The sequence below is a fragment of the Triturus cristatus genome, chromosome 8 (assembly GCF_964204655.1).
Source record: "Triturus cristatus chromosome 8, aTriCri1.1, whole genome shotgun sequence".
Classification (NCBI taxonomy): Eukaryota; Metazoa; Chordata; class Amphibia; order Caudata; family Salamandridae; genus Triturus; species Triturus cristatus.
This window is the reverse complement of record NC_140591.1, coordinates 823,223,136-823,248,096: the sequence shown is the minus strand read 5'-3', so window position 1 is coordinate 823,248,096 and position 24,961 is coordinate 823,223,136. Positions and strand designations below refer to the sequence as shown.

Sequence of the window (24,961 nt, the reverse complement as noted above, 5' to 3'; positions counted from 1 at the left end):
AACATTTGCACATGGGGATGTCAAACAGAGTCTTCTATCCAGAATTTGCACAGGTTTTTAGAACAAGTTTTGAATACAAATGGTGGAGAAGTTGGACCTGGGGTTCCCATTTCTTTAAATGCGGGGTCTGGAAGAAGTAGGTATATCAGGAAATACTCTGAAGGAGTACGGATTTAAAAATTTGTCGGAATATGAGCGGATCAGGAGCCCAAGGGACATTATTGCATGGAAACCTATTGAAGATTATTTCTTTCAATGCTACTGGGCTAAACAAAAAAAAGGAAACTGTATGCTATTGAAGCCTGGATTGGGGAGCAAAATCCTTCCATAGTATTGTTACAGGAAACGTATATTGCATCGACTAAGCTGGTCAAGTTTTAAATGCGTAGGAAATGGGCTGGCCTTAGAGATTTTTCAGCAGCTCAGAAAGCTTATCAAAGCATGTCTGTGTTTATAGCTAAAAGTTTGAACACAGAGTTCCATGAGAGGGCGAGCAATACGGAGGGCCGCTTGGGGTGGGTCAATTGCTCTATCTCTTCTGCATGGCTTACCAAAGTCAGTTTTTATGATTCAGTGGAGATTAAAATGAGACCATATGTTGGGTTATTTCAGTCCTTATTGCAGATGAAACAAATTTTGCAGTACCCAGGGGTGGATTCTTCCTAAGGCAGTAAACAGCAGCAGAAGCCCAAGGTAGCTAAAGTTATCCAAAAATATCAGAGTTTTACCTCTTTGGGATTTGTGGAGGGAAGCATTCCCAGAAAAGAGAGCATATACATGTTTTTCAGGTAGATTTAAAGCTGCCTTCCGGATTGATTTTTTTCTAGCTTCGAATAGCATGGGTTTTAAATGTTTCCATACACTTCCTAATAGATTCTCAGATTACTCTGCTCTCGAGCTGGATATAGTTGGAGAGGGGTGAAAGCCCCAACCCAAGAGGTGTGTCTTTAATAAGTGTTATCTGTAGGGTGGACATTGGGTTAGAACCGTAAAGGAGGATAGCTGAGAGTTCACGATTAGAAATCAGGAAACAGCCATATTAAATGTAGATGCATTGAAGGCTTACTTATGGAGCCAACTGATATCCAAGGATGTAGCTGCTAATAAAAGAAAGCCAAAGAGCAGAAATTGGCCTTAGAAGAGCATTTGAGGGAAGTGCATGACAAACTCTCTCTGCAGTATACCGTAGCAAATAGGTGGGTGCTTGTGAAAGCTAAGTAAGCGCTATGCGATTATTTTTACGCGAAGAGCTATATAAACATTTATGTGACCAACCCTCCCCCCGTGACGATTACCCGCTTAACCCACATTTTACGAACATTTGGTCAATACCTAGGATATATTGTAAATTGGGATAAATCCCTCATGCATTTGATAAACAGCCCCATGTCTACACTCCTCAGGGGCCTGTCTTCCCTTATCCACTGGGCATTTCAAATATTTGGGCATCCACATCACTATGGACCCCTCTTATTTTACCGACTAAATCTAGTTCGTATCCTTGAGCGCTTAAAATCTGATGTACAGCACTGGAGAATGCTTCCTCTTTCCCTCTTGAGGAGAGCAGCAATATTTAAAGTGATGACATTACCCTGCATGCTTTATGCATTACAAAATACCCCCCATCGAATACCTAATAAGTTTTTTCACACCACTGAATCTCTCCTCCACTCACTTCTGTGGCATGCAGCCCCATCATTGATAGCCCTCGCCAAGGTGATGTGAGGGGTGTATGATGGAGGTATTACTCTCCCCGACATTAACAAATATTACTGGGCTTCACACCTAGCAGTGGCAAACGACTGGGCATTTATGCCCTGGGACGATCCTGCCTTTATATTGGAGAGATCCTCAATGGGACCAAGGTATACTATATAACTCTGCCAAGGCTAAGAATTCCATGCCTCAGACACACACAGTGGCTCAAATCTGGAGATTAGCCACTTCATTTTTGGGCTGTAGAAAGAAACTTACTGACATTACTCCCCTATGGAGTAGTGAAACGCTTTCTTAATTACGCAGTCTTCAGGGATTCAAACCATGGAACCTCATAGGGATATCCTCGTTGGACAATGTATGGAGGGGGCTTATGCTTTCCTGGGGTAAGCTACAGGCCCAGTATGAGTTGGCACCCACTGAGCTTTCAGATATCTACAGCGTCAGCACGTCCTCAAGATCCATATTTCTAGCAGCACTTCTATACCAGATTACTACCCACTAGAAGATAGAGTCTTAGCTGAACCGCTACCCAAGAAAACGGTTTCCCTAATATACAAAAAACGAATAAACAACTACTCTAACGCTCTCATAGCAGTCAAGGCTAAGTGGGGGGAAGATATTGGGGACTCGGATGAAGGGGAATGGAAAGAGGCACTGGGAATGTTTCATGATGTCACCATACATGCAGGGTTTTGTTTGGTCTACTCACGTATACTACACCGCTTTTATAATTCACGCACAGCAATCCAGGCCATGGGACGTTCCTTAACAGACAGCTGCCTCAGGGGTTGTGGTGAAAGAGGCACTTTCTTCAACACCATATGGTCCTGTCCGATGGTAGAAATCTTTTGGTCAGAACTACAAAGAATTATGGGAGAGGTGACAAGGGAGGCGAAAATATGTCTTTTACACATTTGGGGAAATGACCCACCACCAAAATATGCTAAGTTATGGTTATTGCTGGGCCTCATAGTTGTCAAACAAAACATTGCAAAACATTGCATGCCTGTGGGGGGCGGCAGGGTCCCCAACAGTGGGGGAGTGGGAGCAAGACATGGATTGGTGCATGGCACATGAAAAATCAATATACCTGGGAAGAGGATGTCTATGCAAATGGGAGAAAATATGGGCAAGGTGGCGCTCATACAGAGGTCATGACTTGGGGCCCTCCCCAACGTGTGTAGTTCCGGAGCAGGGCTCCCTCAGATCTCAAGAACCACGGTTATAAGGTGTTAATTTACTCTGTAACCCAAAAATCTATTTAACCTGTTTATTACCCCCCCCCCCGTTTTCATAGGGGCATATTCAATTGTAAGGTAACAACTACTTCACTGCTCAGTGTTATTATTTATTGAATGATACTTTTTCCTGCTGAAAACAATATAAAGACTTGTTAAAAAAAAGAGCTACGTAAACAACACTGCATATATGCAAAATATTAATGACGAGAGCAATTACACCGGGAAGTTTATTGCCTGTCAACCTCAAGAGATAAACCGCAAAAAGCGCAATACATACTTTAAAATGCCCCATAACTAGGTTGCGTTGTAAGAAGGGAAGAATAAAAGAAATATTTCTTGAATATTAGAAATTGGGTCTCTAGTTGACAGAGGTATGCACCCTGTCCAAGTATGAACCATAATCCTAGTCAGGATAAGTCACAACACAATCCTAAAATTTCCTGTGGTCACCCTCTGGTACCTTCGAACAGAGCAGGCAGGCTTACCTTAGAAGGCAATGTGTAAAATATTTGCGCAATAACTCATACAACAACACAGTAAACAAGAGCACTACACAACAGTTTAGAAAGATAAAGAATATTTATCTGAGTAAAATAAGACCAAAAGGACAAAATTCCAATATGTAGAAGCTGTGATATTGATATTTTGAAAAAATAAATGCAGTAAAGTGCTTAGAAGCAAGTAGCGCTAAAAGGGTTACATTAGGCTGCGCTGGACCGGGACAAAGTCGAAGTTCGGGCCGACCTCATGGAAGCAAAGGCCGACTACAGGACCCATGCAGGCCCCGGTAAGCAAAGCAAGCAGCTAAATGCATCGATCTTCTTCACACAGTGAAAACAATGCATTGGTTCCGATTAACACAGGCAGGTCGATGCATCACAGTCGAGCCTCGCAGTCGGGCTCTCGGATCGGCGCTGCGTCGTCGAACCTCTCAGTCGTGTCGATGCGTCACAGTCGAGTCTCGTGGTCTGCAACTCGGATCGGCACTGTGTCCTAGTCGAGCAGCGCAGGGCGGTCTCTGGATCGGCACTGAGCGGTCATCAAAGGCCACTACATTGATTTTGATTGGCACAGTGGGGACGAATCCTCGATTTTGTAGTAAAACTGTTGCAGAACCCACTTCTGAGGTCTAGAACTTGGAGGAGGCACCTCAAGCAAGGGTAGAACTCACAGAAGGCAGAGTCCAACATCACCAGCAGGATTGTATGACGTTTTTTGTGTCCCTGAGACTTCGGAAAGCAGGAGGTAAGCCCTTGGAGATCACCTGGAGGGAAGGAAAGTCTAGCTCTCCTTCAGCAGAGTCAGGAAGCAGCAGGCAGCAGGACAACAAGCAGAAAAGCAGTCCTCCCAGAAAAGAAGTCCAGTCGATTCCTTTGAGCAGCACAGCAGTCCAGTGGTGTCTGATTTGTGTGGGTCAGGGACCCAGAACTTATATCCAAGAGTGCCTTTGAAGTGGAGGTGACATCAAAGGCTGGCCTCTGACGTGTATATAATCCCCTTCAGCCCAGTCCTGTCTGCCAGGCTATCATTCATAACATGTTTAAGGGAGAGAGCACATGCGCTTTAGCGCTGGTTAGAAGTGGTAAGTGTTCAAAGTCCTAAAACCAGCACAGTACAGCAAAATGGGGGGAGGCAGGCAAAAGGTTTAGGAAAGACCACCCTAAGGCTGTCAGGTCCAACATTGAACAATACAACCAGATCTATAACTAGAGCCATAGAGTTGATAAAGAGGCATTGGCGTGTTTTTAGGAGGAATTTACATGCCTGCACTCTTGGAAGAAAATAGGTGAAAAATTGTTAGCTGCTTTAACAAGGAAGAGTTGGAAGAGTTGGTTCGTATTTTGTCAAATTGCAAGGTTTGCAGCTCTGATGGCTTTCCGTCCTAACTTTATAAAGAGTTTTCTGACATATTCATAGAATATTTGCTCATTAGCCAACTTTATCTTAGGTGGGGGGCCCATCCACTTTCCTTTAACCTAGCCAATAAGGTTAGCTTTTTAAAAAAAGGGAAAATTGTTGAGGATCCTTATTTATGTCACCCTTAAATGCTGTTAAATTCGTATTATAACATAATTATGACAATATTGGCACACAGATTTAATGAGATAGCCTCTACACTGATAAATCTTGTCCAGAATAGTTTTATTGCTGGGTGACAGTTCCAAGGAAGCATCTTGTGACTCTGGCAAATTTATATTAATTGTTCAATGGATTAAAAAAAAAGAAAAGTTGCTACAAGTAAGACCAGGTTATACTTGCAGTCCAGTGCTTGGTTTGCCAAATGAAGATTAACAAGACTGCTCGCAGTTTTACTTACTCCCCTTGACCACATTGTGTAATTCTTGAGCAGGCAAATCACTTCCTCCCACATGCTTCAGTTTTTGTGGTTGTGATAATATTGAGCATATGCGTACTGGAATATCAACTACTTGGCATTTACGTTATACAATTAGATTAACTCTGCCATGTCAATCAACATGTTATAGGCCCAACTGTCATAGCTATTTAGGTGTGTCTGTTAGGCATACATGTGCAAGCGTTGGCTTTGCAGTGAATAAGATGATTTGAAAAGCATGAAGATATCCGTGCGAGCAAATCTACTCAAAGGGGCTAGAAGCATGATGGATGTGGTAGTTTTAGGATTGGAATGATGTATGAGTTTGGGAAACTCTCTCAAACTTACATGTTACAAAGTAGACACCAACTACCCTCCAACCCCTTCCCATCCTGGAAAAGGTCATTCATTTACCCCGGACAAGGGCAGAAGTAAACCTTTTTCCAAGGTTGGAAAACACCCTATCCCTTAACAAACAAGTTGGGTTGTTGTAGGTTTCCCGACCTACCTCTATGAACTCTTGGGAATTTCGGCCTCATAAATCTGCACCCATGGAAGATCATGAATGTGCAGGTGAACTTTTCTGCCCGGGCCCCCAAATTATGTTTGCCCATACTTGTTTGACGTTGCTTATCCGTTACTATTGTTTTTTTTATTATTTTAATATAGTCAAGCATCAAGGATGTTTTATCAAATGAAGCCTTACTTAGCAAAACAGTAAGCGTCATCTCTTTTTTTAAAGTTCAAATATTTTGGAAAAGTTTTAATTTGAAGGCAAACACATGCTTAGCAAACCTATTTGCAAGATTTACTAATTATTTTTAAATTGCAAATATGTTTGGGGTACTTTTTGAATGCAATACCCCATCGTACTTCCGTTCTTCTGCATGTATCTGTATACTATCAAGGAGCATTTTGGAAGCAGTTGTATTTTGCAAAAGTGGATGATTAACTGGGGTGGCTTCTAGTCCATCACAAGTTTTAATGTTGCTTTTGAGTTAGAGCCAGTAAAGGTTGGTATAGCACAGAGCAAACAGGATAACTTAAGAAAATGTGCAATGCATTTAGGAGTACCAAAACAGTGAAAAAAGTCAAATAAAACACAAAACAATCAAAATCCCACTTCAATTAAGAACAATAGAGAATATTTTATTGAACTTAATGACAGCAAAACAACAACTTAGGGTAACATGAGCTATGAATTTTTAAAATTGCAAATACAAACAGAGCCAAAAAGTGCAAAGCACTAACCGTGTATAACTGATCACGCTAGCCTGGGTCAAAGTCAAAAGTTAAGGTCAATTGTGATGGCTCACAAGTCGGATACACAGACCAGGTTCATCCCAGTCGACAGTTTACCTTAGACATTTTTATTAAGAAAAAGTGGTCATCGACAAGTTCTCGGCAGAGCAAGCTGCAAGCTGGATCTGAAGCAGAGGCTTGTTGACAGCAATTTGCTGGTAAGTGGGGTCCCATGTGGTCATCGATGAGGGCGGGAAATCTCCATTCAAGCAAAGTCCCTGCCCAGGAAGGCCACAACATCTATCTGATGCTGTTCAGCGTCGGTCCCAGTGATGCCCTCTATGTTCCTACTTATAAATGTCTCTAGAAAGCAGAAATTCCTTTAGTGGGGCAAACCAGCAAGTTGAGGCTCACTGACGAGTTGACAGTGATGGCTTCAATTGAGATCCCAGTCTCTGTTGGTTATCCAGGTAGAAGGTTGGCAAAAAAGTTTTAAAGTCCCAGCTTCTGCAATTTGGGCAGGAGGAGTACAATCTAACACCAGCCAAGGGTTCCAAGACCTCAGTAACAGCACTTGGGATCAGGATTCACTCCAGCAAAGTCCAGTTGAAAGTGGTCAGCAGAGCTTTTTCAGGAAAGGGGTCTTTATGCAGCTTTTGAATCCCTGTAACTTAACAGGAGGTCAGCCAACTGACACTCGGCTGCCGCATTCTTTGTCCTGGGTGCAAGTGGGAGCCGGCCCAGCCTCTCAGGTCTCCTCACAGGTCACAACAGTAGGTTCAGCCCTTATTTTGTCTTCCACATGTCAAGTAGTGTTCTGAACATTTGTTACCAGAGGTGCCACATTTATACCTGGAACTAGACTGTGGGAGGGGGTGATGCCTGGCCCCTCGCTGACCAATAGGGAAAAGGTTTCCAGGGCTAACCCTACCTGCTTTTGCAGCTGTTTATTTGTGCCTTTCTCCAAACAATCCCACAGTGCCCCTCTCTATCTAAAACAAAAATGGCAGAACCGTTCCTATCCTGTGCAGAGCTCCTGTGCCCACTCTAGAGGTGTGACCAGGAAAATTAGTAAACCATCCCCTTTAGTCACACACAAAGGGTTCTGGTGACAGCTCCTTTCCCACTGGGATTGGTGCCTGGCTGGATATAAGGACAATAAAGGGGGCAGGCCCATGTATGAGATACCTCTGCCTATGACAGAACAGGCCCCTTTGAAGATAATTAAGTTTCTGGGTACTGTCCAGGTGTGCATCCTGTCAGAGGAACAGGACAACTTCCCGTATCCAAGCCTTTTGTCTTAGCTCTAGCAGCCAATTCACACCTAAGCAACAAGCTATTCAGCTATTGGGCGACAGTTGAAAGCCCCGATAAATGGGCTTCTAGATGCTTTGGGCAGCCTAAAGGTAACTTTTGTGAAATATTTCTTACAAATCCAACTTCACCAATTAGTCCCAAAAATGTGATTTGTAACTAATATATTTAAAAGTCCAAGGAAGAACTTTTTATCTGGTTGCTAGGCAGACATAAACTTTATTAACTGCTTCTAGGCCATTGTCACTGTAAGGATATGTTTAATATTAAACTTTTACACAACCTTCTTTAAATATCATGCATTCTGCCTCATGGGCATTTAAGACCTACTTCAGGGGACTTATTAATATTAAAAAGGAGAATGTGTCCTGTTAAAGGGTGCTATTTTGACCAGTTGAATTTGAAATATAAACCTGCAAAGCCAAGTTACTGTTGGCAGGCCTGTAGTCCTCTTTGCTATGTCACTTTACAGGCTCTGGGTTTATTTTGTATCATATACTATGGACCTATAGGCAAATTAAATAAGCCAATTGGGAGTATAGACACTCTTGACAAGTATTAGGGGTCAGAGGACATGCACTGGGGACTTTTTAGAAGAGTAACAGTGCAGAGTAAAAAACAACTGCAGCTTCAGTTCAAATGTTCTAGTGGAACGCTTACACTAACGGTAAAGGTGTTGCATCAATGAATGCTTTGCATCATACATACAATTTTGAATATATTACACATTGGAATATGTGTCTTCCAGCAACAGACAATCCTCTTGAGCTACTGTAAGCTGAAAGGAAAACGGTTCGTCCTTGAGGAGGGCTGGAGTCTCTTGTCAAGAGGACAAAATTAATATAAAGACTTCTTGTCATTGTTTCCAAACTACATGTCTTGAGCTTTGAGTGACAGGAATTTCTAACCACTGTGTATTTTTATTATTTTTTATTTATTTGGAAATGTATATGTGACTATATATTATCATGACCTTGAAGTACCATAAATTGCCTTTTAAGCTATATTTTAAATAAAGAGAGATGATTTCATGGTACAATTTCACACTGTTGCACTAGAGACTTAGAACCATATTAAGCAAGCATTTGCAAAGCCTATGGGACGGCTATTGGCTTTGGCAATGTGTTTTAGCCATGTGGTACACAAGTGTGGCTGCTATTTACCATGGCTAAAGGTTACTAGCGTGGGGTGGGGTAGATTAGAGTGGGGTAGATTTGTGTAGAGTGGAATGAGGTTGATTGGGGTAGAATGGAGATGGATAGATTGGCGTAGAGTGGGGTGCGGTTAGAATGGAGGGGGGTGAATTGGGGTAGATTGGAGTGGGAGAGTTGGGTCGACTAGGGTGGTAGATTGGAGTGGAATGGATTGGGGTAGATCAGAGTGGGGTAGATTGGGAGTAGAATGGAGTGGGATATACTGGGGTAGATTTGAGTGGAGTAGATTGGGGAAGAGTGGAGTGGTGTGAATTCAAGTAGATTGGAGTGCAGTTGGGGAGACTGGGTGGATTATACAGGGCTCGAAAAAATCCCAAAAATGGTACTAGTCCTGCAGGACTAGTACCTTGAAAAATCTCCTCGACCGAACTGCAACCTACTTGACCTCCGTCTCTGAAAGCGGAGCAAATGTGACAAGATAACAAGATTTAAAGGCATCTTTATTGCTCATTAACTTTGTGAGCAATAAAAATGCCTTTAAATCTTGTTATCTTGTAACATTTGCTCCGTTTTCACAGACAGAGGACAAAAGGTAGTTTGTCTTCCTACTCTCCAGAAAGGGCGAGTAGGACCTAAAAACAGCTCGCCCTCGTTAAATTTAGCTCGCATATGCGAGCGGTCGAGTGGATTTTTGGAGTCCTGATTATAGTACGTACAATTGAGTGGGGGTAGGTAGGGGTAGTTTGGAGTGGTATGGGGTAGATTGTGATGGGTGACTGGAGCGGGGTAGGTCTGGGTAGAGTGGGATACATTGGAGTGGAGTAGATCGGAGTGGGGTAGCTTGAATTGGGGTACACTGAGGTGGAGTGGTGTAGAGTGCAGTGGGTGTAGTTTGGTGAAGAGTGGAGCGGGGTAGATTGTAGTGGGGTAGATAGGTGTGGAGTGTAGTGGTGTAGATTAGGGTGCAGTGGGTAGACTGGATGGATTAGAGTAGAGTAGAATGGATTGGAGTGGGGAAGAGTGGAGTGGGGTAGGGTATATAGAGGTAGATTGGAGTGGGGTAGATTGAGGAGTGGTACATTCGAGCAGGGTATATTGGGGTGGACTGGAGTGGGGTAGATTGGGGGAGTGGAATAGATTGGAGTGGTGTGGGGTAGACAGGGATGGGTTGGGGTAGATTGGAGTGGGGTGGATTGGGATAAAGTGGAGTAGCGTGGTAGACTGGAGTGGGGTAGATTTAACTAGGGCAGATTGGAGTGGAGTAGGGTAGATTAGAGTGGGGTAGACTGGAGTGGAGTAGATTGGAGTGGAGTAGGGGAGGATAGGTAAAGGTGGAGTGGGCTATATTGGGGTAGCCTGGAGTGGGGTGGATTGGGGTGGAGTGGAGTAGACAGGAGTGGAGTCGGATAGATTGGAGTGGAGTATAGTAGGGTTGAATGGAATGAGTGGGGGTAGATTGGGGTATTTTGTAGTGGCGTAGATTGGAGTGGAGTAAGGTAGATTGGGGGAGTGGGATAGATCACAATGGTGTAGGGTGGGGTGGAGTGGGGTAGACTGGGGTAGCTTGGAGTGGACAAAATTGGAGTGTAGTAGATTGGGGTGGAGTGGGGCAGACTGTAGCGGAGTTGTTTAGACTTGTGAGGAGTGAGGTACTTTGGACGAGAGTGGGGTAGTTTGGAGTGAGATATACTGGAGTTGATTGGGGCAGATTGGAGTTGGGTAGATTGGAGTGGAGAGGAGTAGACTGGCGTAGCGTGGGGTAGATTGGATGGATTATGGTAGGGTAGATTGGAATGAAGTGGGGTGGCGTGGGATGGATTGGAGTGTGACAGATAGGTGTCGAGTAGTTTGGATTCGGGTAGATTGGAGTGGAGGTGGTTGTAGTGGTGTTGGATAGTGGTGCGGGGTAGACTGGGATGGGTGGGGTATATTGGAGTGGGGTGGATTGGAGTGGGGAGGGGAGGGGTAGACTGCAGGGGGTGAAGTGGGGTAGATTGGAGTGGAGTAGATAGGTGTACATTGGGGTGGGATAGAATGGGGAGGGGTAGATAAAGTAGGGCATATTGGGGTGGACTGGGATGGGGTAGATTGGAGTGGGATGGACTGGGTTAGATCAGAATGGAGTGGAGTAGATTGGAATGAATTGGAATGGGAAACATTTGGGTAGAGTGGAGTGGAGTGTGGTAGAGTGGAGTGGGGTAGGTTTGAGTGGGGTAGATTGGAGTATGGTAGATTGTGGTAGAGTGGGATAGATTGGAGTAGAGTGGGTAGATTACAATGGAGAGGAGTTGGATAGATTGCAGTGGAGTGGGGTAAACTGGAATGAAGTGGGGTAAATTGGACTAGGGTACATTGGAGGGGAGTAGAGTGGGGTAGATTGAAGTGAAGTTGGGTAGAGTGGATTGGAGTACACTGCAATGGGGTGGATTGGGGTGGATGGGAGTGGGGCAGATTGAAGTAGAGTGGCTAGATTAGAGCAGAGTTGGGTAGATTTGAGGGGAGTGCAGTAGATTTTGGTAGAGTGGGGAAGAGTGTAGTGGGGTAGTGTTGACTGGGTTAGGTTGAGTGGAGTGAGTTAGAGTAGATTCGAGTGGAGTGCAGTAGATTGGGTTAGAGTGGGGTAGATTGAAGTAGGGCAGATTGAAGTAGGGTAGCTTGGGGTGAGCACGTAGGGGTTACTGGGCCCAACTGTGGTGGTTGAGGCCTTTTACTCCTGATACTCTTGTTCAACTGTGCCACATACCCCTTCAGCACTTGTCTCTCAGTCTTAGCTGTGGTCGAGCAGTCAAGGATCTGCCTTGGGGAGAGTATAGATACAGGACAAGGAACAGGACCCATAACTCAAAGTGCAAACAGAATAAACAATAAATCAATCAATGTCCAGTCAAATACTTGCTTTTATAAGAAAAATAAGTATTTTTCTTCTAATTCTACACAAGCATACGAATACGACATTCTGAAGCAACAACACAAATCCTTAAAGTCAGCGCTCAATAAGTTGTCCAGTAAATCCCTGTCCCACCCTCCTTCTTGTAATATGTTCAGGGTTATTTTCCCATTGACTGGTGGCTGCACTCAGGGAATGCTCTGTTAGGCTATGCTCAAGTGTTCCCCTTTGACTCTTTAGGATTTAGTCAAGTGTATATGGTGCTTGTTAGACCTAGCATCCTTAGGGTGGTCATCCCCCAGACTTTAATCCCTTTTCCTCGTGTTTTCCGGATTCTTTTTGTTGGCCTTAGGACTCTGAGCACTTTACCACTCCTAACCAGTGCTAAAGTGCTTGTGCTTCTCCCGTAAACATGAGGAAACTGGTGTCTACATGATTGGCATATTTGATGTACTGGTAAGTCTCTGGTAAAGTGATATACCATATACCCAGGGCCTGTACAAATGCTACTACTGGGCTGCAGCACTGATTGTGCCATCTACAGAAGTAGCCTTTCAAACCTGACTGTGTGTGCAGTTTACTGCCACTTTGACTTGGCATTTAAAACTACTTGCCAAGCATTAAACTCCCCTTTTATTACATTTATAAGTCACAGCTAAGGTAGGCCCCAAGTAATGCTAATGGCAGGGTGGTATGTAAGTACAAGGTAGGACGTGTACCTTTAGGATTTGCATGTCCTGTTAGTGACAAAAAGCCTAATTCATTTTTCACTACTGTGAGGCCTACTCCTCTGCAGGCTAGCATTGGGAATTCCTTAATATACTTTTAAGATATAATTCTTGATCTGAGAGGAGTAGCATTTTCATGCTTCATAAGTTAGGAATGCTAATGATAAATCCTTCTTACTGGTGAAGTTGGATTTAACATTACTGTTTCAGAAACGCCACTTTTTGAAAGTGGACATTTCTCTTACCTTACTGCTCTGTGTGACTGACAGCGTCTCTGCAATACAAATCTGCATGTAGAAGAACCGGCGCATCCACCCGGTTGTGGGAGTAAAGTCAGCGCATCGCCTTGGAGCCAGTGCTTTGCCTCCAGGGACTGACGCATCAGACAGGGAATCGCCACAACTGCAGCTTGGTGAGATCGATGCATTCCCTCGACTGTGTGGCAGCATCCAGTGCATCACTCAATTCCGCTCGACTCTAGTACCCGTCTTCGAAACTGACGCATCGCCTTCAATGAGTGACGCAGATCGACGCATCCTGGTGGTTCCTGCCTGGACTAGGTGCATACCTCAGCCAATTAGGGATCCCATTTCTAACATTGGTGATCTGTGGTGAGGATAGGACTTTTGTTTGTGCAATACCATAGAGTAAGTAATTGTTCACTACAACTCTGTACTGAGACCAATTCAAGCCTTTTTCAATTCTCCCAGATTTGACATTTTTTGTTTTTTCCAAAGTATTTTTCCCCAAGTCCCATTTTTTCTGCAAAGTCTGTGGTCCTGCCTGGCAAATTGGAATTCGAGCTGGCCAATCTGGATGCATACACATTGGCCCAGCTCAAGGAGTTCTCCAAGGAGATAAGGGTTTTTCATAAGGAAAGTGCCAAGAGCGCAGAGCTACAGAAACCCTTAAGAGCATGGACAGCTGCCCACCCAAATGTAAAGGAGGATGAAGGGGTCTGATTCTGAGGATAAATCATATCAGGACCTAACTGAGGGTCTTGTCATGCTGCAGAGACAGGAGGGGAGCACTCTCCTCCCAGGACTGTAAGTCCACTCAAGGCCAGGCAGCAGTGTGTCATCTAAGAACCTGTACCTGGTAGAACTAGAGGACAGAAGGGAGGAGAGGTGATAAACTTGAGCTTGCAAAATTGAAATTGGAAAAGGAGCAGGCCCTTGCCAAGAGTGACAAGGAGCAGGCACTGTCCCTTGCCAAACTAGAGAAAGAGCAGGCCCTTGCCCAATTAGTAAATGAGCAAGCTCTTGAGAAGAGGCTGGCCCTGGAGGAGAGGAAAATGGCCCAAGAGCTGAACCTCATAGATCTGGACATTAGAGCCCTACGAGTGGGTTCCAGCAAAACAATATTGGTGGAAGCATACCTGGACTGTCTACACAAGAGTCCAGATGTCATATCCCAAAAGATACAGTACCCAGTTATAAAGTGAGGGATGACCTAGATAAATGGTTGGCAGTCTATTAAGTGGCACTAAAAGTGTACAGTGTTCCAGAAGAGTTTGGGGGAGGGGAGGGGTAGTCTTTGGCGGTTCATGCCCATAGTAGACATACTCCTTATATTAGAGGCGTTGGACCAGACCAGCTACACTGACATGAAGACGATTTCAGTCAGCAAGTTTAAGTTGACCCCTGAGAATTACAGGCAACGGTTCAGGGCCAGTCACAAACTCTCTACACAAACATGGATGGATTTATTGGTTGATTCTGGTATGGCACTGGTTGCGCGAGGGGCAGCAAAGTAGATGATTATGAAGGGTTGTACATCTTGCTTTTAAAGGAGCACATTCTACATACTTGTTTTCCATAGTTGCGCCAACATCTGGTTGAAAGCAAGCTTACTGACTCCAGGAAGCTTGCTGAGGAGCCGGACCTATGGGTCAGCACCAGAGTGTCCAAGAAGGTATCGGGGGAAGGTGGACTCCAAAAAGAGTAGTCATGGTTCCCATCAGAGGAAGGAGGTGGGGGAGATAAAAAGAAGCAGTTCTCTTCAGGCTCCCAAAATAACTCACAGGGGAAAGGGTCTGGTTCTCATTTCCAATCTGGCGACCAGAAGAAAAACTCCCCTGACAAAAGTCAGCAGCTCCGAACTCCCAAGTGCTATGAGTGCATGGAGTATGGACGCTACAAATGGGTTTCCATATGTCCAAAAAGAGCACAACCTCCCACTGGAGGAATGATTCCAGGGGTGGTTAGCACAGTGCTGAAGGAGGGATTTCCCAGTTATTGGGGGGGGGGATAGTTTAGTGAAGTTACCCTAGTATCCCAGGGTGACTGCAAGATGGTTCTTAAGAAACATGTGACGCTACAAAGTATAGACAATGGGTCACCTTCAATGGGCAAGGTGTGGAGGCTCTGAGGGATACAGGAACCAGTATGACTATGGTAAGGAGTCAGCTAGTTTCCCCAGAGCAGGTAATTCCTAATGCATTCCAGTTGTGGTAGCTGACAAAAGAGAGAGTCACTATCCAGTGGCCCTTGCTCCATTTTAGTAGGGGGGGGGGAATTTAGGTCTTCTGAAAGTTGCAGTGAGCCCTGCCATACCAGAGGACTGTTTGTTGGGTAATGACCTTGAGCACACTACCTGGAAGGAAGTGGAACTTAAGGCTCATGTGGAGATCCTGAGTGGATCTGTGCAACAACAAGGTCCATGGCTGCTTGGGAAGGGAGTCAAGAAGGGCTGGAACTTGGAACAAAGTCCCAGTCAGCTACTAAGAAGGGGAGAGACAGAGGGCGTGGCAAACCAGTCCCTGAATTTACCTCCATTGAGATGGGTGGCCGCCCCAGAGTCCACTGAGGAGGACATTGCTTCTCCTGGTGACCTGCCTGAGCTTGCTGGATGGCACATGGAAGGTAGACACACCAGGGTGAAGTTCTGTAGGGCACAAAGTTAGTGCCCAACCTTTGAGGACATGAAGCAACAGGCTGCAACCCAAGCAGTAGGTGACGCCTCTGGTAGTCACCACATTTACTGGGAGGACAACCTCCTGTACGGTGAGCCTAAGGCTTCTGGGCATGGGACATCCATTCCAACTGGAGCTGGCTCATGAAATCCTCCTGGCAGGACACCTAGGCCAAGACAAGACCTTTGCAAGGTTTGTCCCCCACTTCTATTGGCCAAGGATCAAGACTTCCTCAGATGCGTACTGAAGGACTTGCATGGCCTACAAGGTCGTGGGAAGACAGGGCAGAGCCTGAATGCCTCCCTAAAATCCCTTGCCTGTCACTAGCACCCCCATTGAGAGGGTTGGCATTGACATTGTAGGGCCTATGGATCCCCAAAATGTATCAGGTTTATCCTGGTTCTGGTGGATTATGCCACTAGGTACCCAGGGGCAATCCATCTGAGGACGACTACTGCACTCGCAATGACAAAGGCCCTGATGGAGATTTTTTCCCAAGTGGGTTTCCCCAAGAATGTAGTGTCTGACAGTGGAACAAACTTCATGTCTAATGATATGCAGTCAATGTGGAAGGAGTGTGGGGTAACTTACAGGTTCTCCACCCTTTACCGTCCACAAACCAATGGGTTACTTGAGAGGTTCAACAGGACCCTGAAGGGCATGATTGGAGGCCTGCCGGAGGCCCTGGGGAAAAAAGTGGGATATCCTCTTACCATGCCTGTTTGCTTCCAGAGAGGAGCCACAGAAAGGAGTGGATTTGAGCCACTTCGAGCTGTTGTATGGGCACCCAGTCAGAGGACCTCCGAGTCTGGTGAAAGAAGGGAAGGAGCAAGCTCCCAGGAAGGTACCCCAGGATGTAGTGGGCAACATGCTAGCCTTCAGAAGCCAGATGGCTAATTTATGGAAGCAAGCTTCTAGTAACCTTGAATCCAGCCAGTAAGTCATGAAGGAGTGGTATGGCAAACATTCTACCACTGTGGAGTTTCAACCTGGTCAGAAAGTGTGGGTGATGGAGCCGGTAGACACCAAGGCCCTCCAGGATCGCTGGAATGAGCCCTATGATGTCATTCAAAGAAAGGGTAAGGCCACCTATCTGGTGGACCTCAAGACTTCTAGGCAACCCCACAGGGTGCAATATGTAAATCGCCTGAAACCCCACTTTGAAAGGTCTGAGTTCACTGTGCTGATGGTGGCAGATTGTGAAGAGGGAGAGGAGAGTGAACCTCTCCCTGACATCTTAGCCTCTAAGGAGAAAGATGGGTTAGTGGAGGGAGTAATCCTTTCCTCCCACTCTAACTCCTCAACAACAGAGAGACTGCTACCACATGCTGGGGCAATGCTCTGCTCTGTTCTGCCTTATCCGTGGGACTACCCACCTTGATACCCTTGATGTGAACACATGGGACATGCTCCCCGTTAAGAATAAGTCCTACAGGTTGTCAGATAAGGTGAGGTCCCGCATCAAGGCTGAAGTGTCTAAGATGCTGGGGATGGGGGTGATAGAATCATCCAGTAGCCCATGGTCCAGTCTTGTGGTTCTAGTACCAAAAGCTGCCCCACCGGGCACCACATCTGAACGGAGGATCTGTGTAGCTTATAGAGGGCTACATTCAGTAACTAAGACCGATGCTCACCCCCAACCCCGGGATGGTGAGCTGATCGAGTGCCAGATAGTGCAGGGGCTTGTGGTGCACTTGGGACACCTGGTGGGCAGGGGGAAGGTGCAACCCCTTCAGCCCAAGATAGAAACCATCATGGCCTGGCTGCCCTACTAAACCCAGACTGAGATCAGAGCACACTTGGGCCTCAAGTCCATTGTCAAGGGATATGGCACCATTGTTGTCCCCTTGACAGAGTGGATATCGAAGAAGCAGCCCAGAAATGCGATTTGGACAGAGGCATGCCAAACTGCATTTGACTCCATTAACCAGGCCATGTGCACAACTCCTGTGCTCAATGATCGAGACTTCTCCCAGGACTTTATCGTTCAGATGCTTTGGAGCATGATATGGGGCAGCACTATCCCAACTTAATGAGGAAGGTCTTGCAGGATGGGCTCGTCCATTCATGCATAGCACTTAGCTCATGGCTTAGTCCACGGGGGCCCTCTCCTGGCATAGGGAGGGTGCTGAGCTGAAACTTCTGTACAAGGGCTACGGCTCTATCGATGCACACCCGAATTGTCACACCTTACATAGGGAGTCCTCACAGGAGGCCTACCCACTGGAACTCGCTCCCTCCAACGCTCTCCTCTTTCCCATAGGGCACACTGGTCTTGGCATGCAGGCAGACGCTGGGGCTAAAGGGAAGGCGATCTTAGTTTCCTGGTTGAAGTCCCCTCACCCAGCAGGGAGACAAGCAGCCATTTGGCCCCAGTCCTGGTCACAGGCAGATGTCTTGCAGAGATTACCCTCCTCACACAGCCCGTCTGGCTGCTTGGCAGATTATACATTTTGGGGTTGCGAATTCCCCTACTTATAGTCCTTTTCCACTCACCACACGTGATTTAGGATTCAAGTCTTTTTAAGTTTTATGTTGGGGTTCAGCTTCTTTATAAAGTGTAAATTTTTCCTTTTCTTCATTAATCCTGAAAGGATATCTGTCACAGCAAGCAAGAGTCTAAAGTTGATTGACCCACAACCCAAGTCATGGAATGACCAAAGTTCTTCACACTTGTCTATCAGCCACAGTGATAGTGCATCAAAAGGTTAATCCCAGACTCCCAGCCCTACTCTATTTGATTCCCTTATCAGCGCCTCTCCTTTCCTGAGATGTGTCCAGGCTTCTTCCTTGTGATCTATCACCGAACTAAAAAGCAACCTTTTTGAAGTGTAAAGGGAGTGTCTCTTCCTCCTTTCCTCCAGTGTGTCCCACCCAGCCCACAGGAATGCAGCGATACGCAAATCTGTCTGGGAAAATTCTTCTCATCCTCATGTCTTCACCAGGCATGCCTGGGCTTCCTAAAATGGAAACTATGGTCCTCTATGAAATATACCATTTTAGGCACCTTTCCTCAGTGTACACTTACAGCACTCTTACAATCCAGCACTGTTACCTCCATGCATTGTACCACCACAACTATGCATACATTCACTACACACATTCAGTCTGCATGCTCTGTTCAGGACTGAAACTTTCTATACTGTAGCAGGGTGTGCAATCTGTAACACACACACACTGCCAGCACACATACTCACCATGTGTCTGCTACACAACACTTCGCCATCCATGTAGTGTTCTTCTTTCAAGCACACATACACTGAGCATATGCTTTTATTGTGCATGCACTGCATAGCACTACATCTCTCATGCAATGTATTCCTAGCAAAAACACATACAAGACATGCCCTAAACACACATATAAACTGCACAGTACTGATCTATATCTGTTCTATACCCTTCTCAGGCACACACACATCCAGTACAGTCACTATTCCTGCACTGAACAGCTCTCCGCGTGTACCTGATGTAGGCCAAGGGTGAGTTAAGCACACAGCAGGGGGACTTTTAAAAAAGGTGAGCGAGGCTGTAGGCCTCACACAGGGTAAAGAGGTCCTGTTCACTACTACTCAGGGCCGGCTTTAGCGCCGGTGGCGCCCGGTGCGACAATCAATTTTGGCGCCCCCACATCCCATGACCGCCTCCTCGGATTCTCTCACTACCACCTGCAAATGTGACCCTCGTCTCTCCAATCATAAGATATTGCTAAGCACAGTGCCCCCATGAGGTCACAGCGCCCCCCTCCACAGGTCAGCGCCCAGTGCGGCTGCACCTGTCGCACTGCCCTAAAGCCGGTCCTGCTACTACTTATCACTACATGGTATGCTACCACCACCGTGCTTGTGCTGCTTAACTCCTGGTGAAGGGGTAGCCTTTCACCACTATGAGGGTGGCACTTTGGGCACCCCTCCGGGTCCAACACAACTGCAATCAGTGAGACAGTCATGGTGCACACATATGATCAGTGTTAACCTAGGGCCAAAAAAATCAGCATTAGGGATCCAGAAAACAGTATAGTTGGGCACTCAAGGCAGGGTTACAGGTTTCTTGCCATGCAGAGAACTTTTACCTCCCAACAAAAGTAAAAGAAAACGCTATGCTTGCAGATGAGGAGACAGGAGAATGTGTGTATGTGAGAGGGAATGGTGCAAGGGAGGTGGCCATAGGAAGTATGTGCATAATGAAAAACAGTAACATGAAGCAATGACATGATGGATGAGCCAAGCAGCTGGAATATTTCAGAAAGATGTGGGAGAAAAAAAGGTGTGTCTAACAGAGTGAAAGACTACAGAGGAAAGTGGTCTGAAGGGGAAAACAATTGTGATTGGGACACTCCAGAAACAACTAGCTATTCCACAGACATTAGCAATGCTTAATCCAGCCTCATAATTACAGATTTGAAACATTTTCAGTTCTATTTATTGGGAGCATTATCATTTTATGTTACACGTTTATCTGTTATTGCTAACAAGTAAAGCCAATAGGTTTTGGATTATTTCAGGCATATCTTGTTGCTGTGTGATACATTCAGGGCTAGACTGGAGAACCAAAAGCAGCCCTGGCAAAAAATGCTCAAACCAGCGCCGCTCCCTCTTTTCATCCCATTCTCTCTCACCTCTTGCTCTTCTGCCTATTGCTTTGTCTCTCCTTTCCCACTCTCTTCCATGAAGCCTCCCCGTGCCTTCTGCAATACCCTCGGGCAGCTGGGGGAGTGACAAAGGTACAAGGAGCAGCACTGGCTTTCAAAAACGGCCTCCACTGGCTCCAGCCCACAGCGGAAATGCCCAGTGGAATAAAATGCCTGCCCAGCCCTGGATATGTCTGGATACGATATAACGATATAGAAAACTCACAGTGGCACACAATTACTGGCCATGTGGCATATTATGTGACGCAAAGGATTCCAAGTTACATGCATAAAGGTGCACCCTTGACTACGCAGCGCACGGCTCTCGACTGGACACATTATTAAGTCTATGCTTCTTTTTGAGACTCCCACCAACCTTTTACATCCATCCTAAAGGGCTGATACCAGACAATGCTGAAAATGACAACAATTTTCGAACAGTAAAAGCAGTTTCTACAGGAACAGTGTCTCTAAGGTATTTCAAATTGATTATACGGGGAACGAAGTTCGAATAACAAAACTCAGGTACTTTACAGCAATTTCGGGTGAATTATATATTGACTAAAGGTACTAAAACAAACCAAACTCCCGAATCTAACAGGTGAATCCGGGAAATGTAACTCACCTCCTGACGCCCGAATGAGGGTTTTATAGATCCAAATAAATAGCCTCTATGTCACCTTAGATTAGAAATTGTAATCAGTACGAGCACTAAAGCAGGAGCGATTAGAGGTAGAAATTATGCTGAGTGACAAGGGAGGGGGCAGTCCTACGCGACAGTACCGCCCTATAAATCCTGCAATTGGTTAAAAAGGAAGGACCTTCATGAGGAAATGCTGCGCGGTCAAACGGATGTGAGAACTCACATTACCCCGGAAGACGCCGCCTCAGCCGCCCGGAAGCGATTACTGCTCCAAGCCGAGGGTTGGCGGTTGGCAGAGAAAGCTCCTGTAAAGAGAGCTAACACTGTTCCCAATATAATTATGTTGTATAACCATGTCGAAACATCGTAAAAACTTTGTTATGTATAAGTGTATGGAATATAGACTAAATGGGAGGAAGGGGTGCTGTTTATCTTGCACAAAGGTGAGTTAACACCATGTTTTTATTTCACAGGAAGTAGATACAGGGGAGGCTGTACAACTTGGAAAAATGATTTCACAGCTCATCAGATTAGCACCCTGCTGGCTCATCACGCCCTTCTCGACGAGCTCCTCACTTAATTTTCTCATGCCTACCATAAATGAATGTGTCTTTGTGTAACGTAACTGGTGCTCATGTTTCGGCGCCCCAATACCTTCGGGTCGAGTTCGCTCTATATAAATCGGCCTAAATAAAATGTAGACGTGGGAGAGCATACAAATTAAAGGGAGTGCAGGACCTGGCTAAAGCATGTACGAACCGAAACCTGGAAATAGTTGCCATGTAAAACATACAACAAACATCTTGTAGAAATATGACAGACTTTCCTCAAAAAATAAAAAAATGTACTTCTTGAACATGCAGAGGCGTTTCTCCTTAGTAAATCTAATTATATCGCTGCAATTAGAAGCATTTATTAAAAGTGATAGTTTTAAAACATTGGGATTTCCCCTACTTCCCCGCTAACAATCGCATTGGAGACCTAAGGAGCAAGTCACTTGCCAAGTGTACACTTTAATGTACGGCCTCGATTTCTAGTTGGAGCAACATCAGGGCTTTGAGTGTGCTGGGTCCTGCCTGTGTTGAGCACCAGAAGTTCTTACAAGCAGACACTGAGAGGGGACCCTCTCCTGCTCTCCATTGTAGCTCTCACCCTCAAGATGAGAAAAAAAACCTTTAATTATACAGCTGTACCACCCTTCACTCCTTTTGATGTAACTTCAAAGAGACTGGTTTTTCATTTTTGTATAGTACAAACTCAGCTGAAGTTATTGAAGCGGGTTACATGCACACCAGTTACATTACATAAAGACATTCATTTTTTTAATCACCGGTTGTTGAGCCGACAACTAACTTCAACCTGTTTTCTCAGCTCAAAAGCCAGCATCTCTAGCCAATTGCCACAACCTTGCCTACAAGAACTGCAGTATTTTCAATATTATATACAACAAAGTCATAGTTGTTGCTTATTTATCTCATTCAAATTGCAAATCTTGACAAAGTCAATAGTCCTGGCTTCTTGTAGGTGTAAAGTTACTTGTGTTATATATCTGTATGTATGGACATCAGCAGCAAAATACCAGTGGGGCAGCACACTATGTTAAGTACAGATTTTTAGCTTAAGTGTTTAAAGCCATGCCCTTAATTACATCGACCACACCCGTATTTGAGACCCCTTCATCCCACTTAAAGCCCTGAGTAACATTATAATCTATTAAAAAACGTTTTAAAGAAGTTTTCATACTTTGCACATCATAATCTTACATGTTTAAAATTGTTCTCCTATGTGATGCTTTATTTTGCATTATACTTCCTTTTTAAGTATTTGTCAAGGGTCACACAATCTTATGAAGCAGAGAAGCTGGGGGTTAATCTTGGGTTTTCTAGTTTCACATTGTACAGTCCAGCCCTTAAATGAGTGTCACTCTTGCCCATTTTACACCAAAGGTTACTGTTAACCTTAACGTTTTTGACACATAAGGATGGAGTGTAGGTGGGAGACAGACGCTATATGAAAGCTCAGATCCCCTTAGGCTTGAGGTTCCAAGCAGACCTCAAGCTGAACTCAAAGTCTTGCTCAAGCTTTTAGTTTCTCATACACCTCTACCTTGATGTACTTTTTGGTAACGTAGCGCGTGTGTTATAACAATACACATGCTTCCCACAGTTAATAACTAAACAAAGGACCCGGAAATAGCAGACATAACTTAATGCGCATTGGCAAAGCCAATAGGTCCGGCATTGTCTGCCAGTACAGTTGACACTTTTTCGGCCAACCACCAGCCTTTTGCATGTATCAGTCTTTTTTTGTGTAATTCTTTTTTAATTTAGTCTTTATTGTTGGGCCTCGCCAATCTAAAAAACATTGGCCAATTACCAAAGTATTGTTTTTGTCTCAAAAAGCACACATTCCTCCCAAACAATTTTGATATCAAAATGCACACAGTGCCGTTGTAGTCCCTGTAACTTTAGAAAACTACTTTGTATGTGGAGGGCTACTTTTGAAAAGGCAGAATTCAGTCCATCAGTGAAGTTAGCCAGTGACTGAAGTGGGCCGAACCACTGCCCCATTCTGTGTGCTCCAGTGGGTGGAAAATATGTGAGTGACATGATAATAAACCATTTGATGGAGAGAGCTGGGTGGAAATAAGTATAATATACATATAATTTTAGTAAAGTCAAATGTTCTTGGCTAGTGCCTGACCTACAAATTATAATAATTAAACGCATTGACAAAGCTAGTAGGCATCAGCTCTAAAAGTATGAGTGACTGGCTTTCCCAAAGCTTTTTTGGTCAAGTACCAACCCCTATCTGGCTGTGTATACTACTAAAATTATGATCAAGCTGATTGGTTGATCAAATGTTGATTTCAACTATTTGCAGCTTTACAGTGTTACAAAACCAAAATAAATATGGATTTGTACTGTTGATATGCACACACAAAATATGGATAGGTATGGGCTGAAACTAAAACACCACAAAGTCAGAATACTCTCCTGTACAACTTGAACCATCCTGAATATCAACAAGATGACATAGACAGTTGAGAAGGACCTACGGAGCAAGGTAAACATTGTTCACCACGAAACCGCAACACCACATGCCATTACAAGGTGGTCGTTACAACGCATGCCATTCCTCCGCAAGTCGGAACAACAGCTTGCTCTTGGGTTCAGAAGGTGTTGGATTTAAAATCCAACACCTTTCCTACTGTTGCACAGACTGCAGTAGGAATAGTAAATTATACTATTCCAACATCCAACGCCCCTCCTAGAGCAACTCGTTCTTCTGAAGGGAGCGACCCTTGACCTTCCTGGTAGGTCGCCCGCGCCGCAACTCCGCCTGCACCCCCACTGAGGATTACTGACCGCTGCCGAAGTTGAGGCCCTCCACCACCCGCAGGCTTTCACCTGCGCCTCATCCCTGGTGGCCAGTGGAGGCCTTAGGTTCGTATCCGCTCTGCTGTGCAATATCTCTGTCTGCCCGCTCCTCTTCTGTGTCCCCCTGCCCCCGCTCACTGTTTTGCTCTGTGCCCCCTTTCTCTGATTCTGTGCCCCGTTTTTCTGACTGCTGTTGCCCCCTTTTTGATTCTGTGCCCCGTTATTCTGACTTCTGTGCCCCGTTATTCTGACTTCTGTGCCCTCTTGATCTTTGCCCCTTGCCTGCCTCCTTCCCGCTGCTTCCCCTGCGGCCCCGCCCCCTCCGCGCCCATTCGCTGCCCCTGCAACACACCTCCCGTCTGCGCCTGGACCGCGCTCAGCGCCAGAACCCCTGCCCCCCGCACCAGTCACGAAGACCGCCTTCGCTATGACGCCAACACCCTCGTCGCTCTCAACCAAGGAAGGACCCACACCTGCTGCAAGGCCACCCCGAAGCGCACCCACGGTCCCTTCACCTACCTGAACTGCAGTTTCTCCTGCCTCGAAGGCACCGAGACACCCGCCACGACGGAACCCAACCAGCTTAGATGTATCCTGATCAACACCCGCTCCGCACGCAAACACGCCGACGAGCTCGAGGAACTACTCGACAACGCATCCCCGGACGTCGCCTTCCTGACCGAGACCTGGATAAACGAAGCCTCCTCGCCAGACATCGCCATAGCCATCCCCGACGGGTACAAGATCACCCGCAGAGACCGCACCAACGGGGCCGGA

The 24,961-nt window shown here is 45.5% G+C and overlaps 1 protein-coding gene across 3 annotated transcripts in view; it reads right to left on the bottom strand.

Moving 5' to 3' along the window:
- BIVM (basic, immunoglobulin-like variable motif containing) overlaps positions 1-21,010 on the bottom strand; it is a 277,159-nt gene extending 256,149 nt beyond the window's left edge. The window contains exons 1-2 of one of the 3 annotated variants that reach the window (XM_085622283.1): positions 20,787-20,914; positions 2,429-2,577 (exon numbers count right to left, since the gene is read on the bottom strand). The gene's annotated coding sequence lies outside the window, so the exon portion shown is untranslated. Of the gene's footprint in view, positions 1-2,428; positions 2,578-20,786 lie in introns of all 3 variants that reach the window. The other 2 variants (XM_085622282.1, XM_085622284.1) reach the window with 2 other exon arrangements.
- Positions 21,011-24,961: the final 3,951 nt, after the last annotated feature.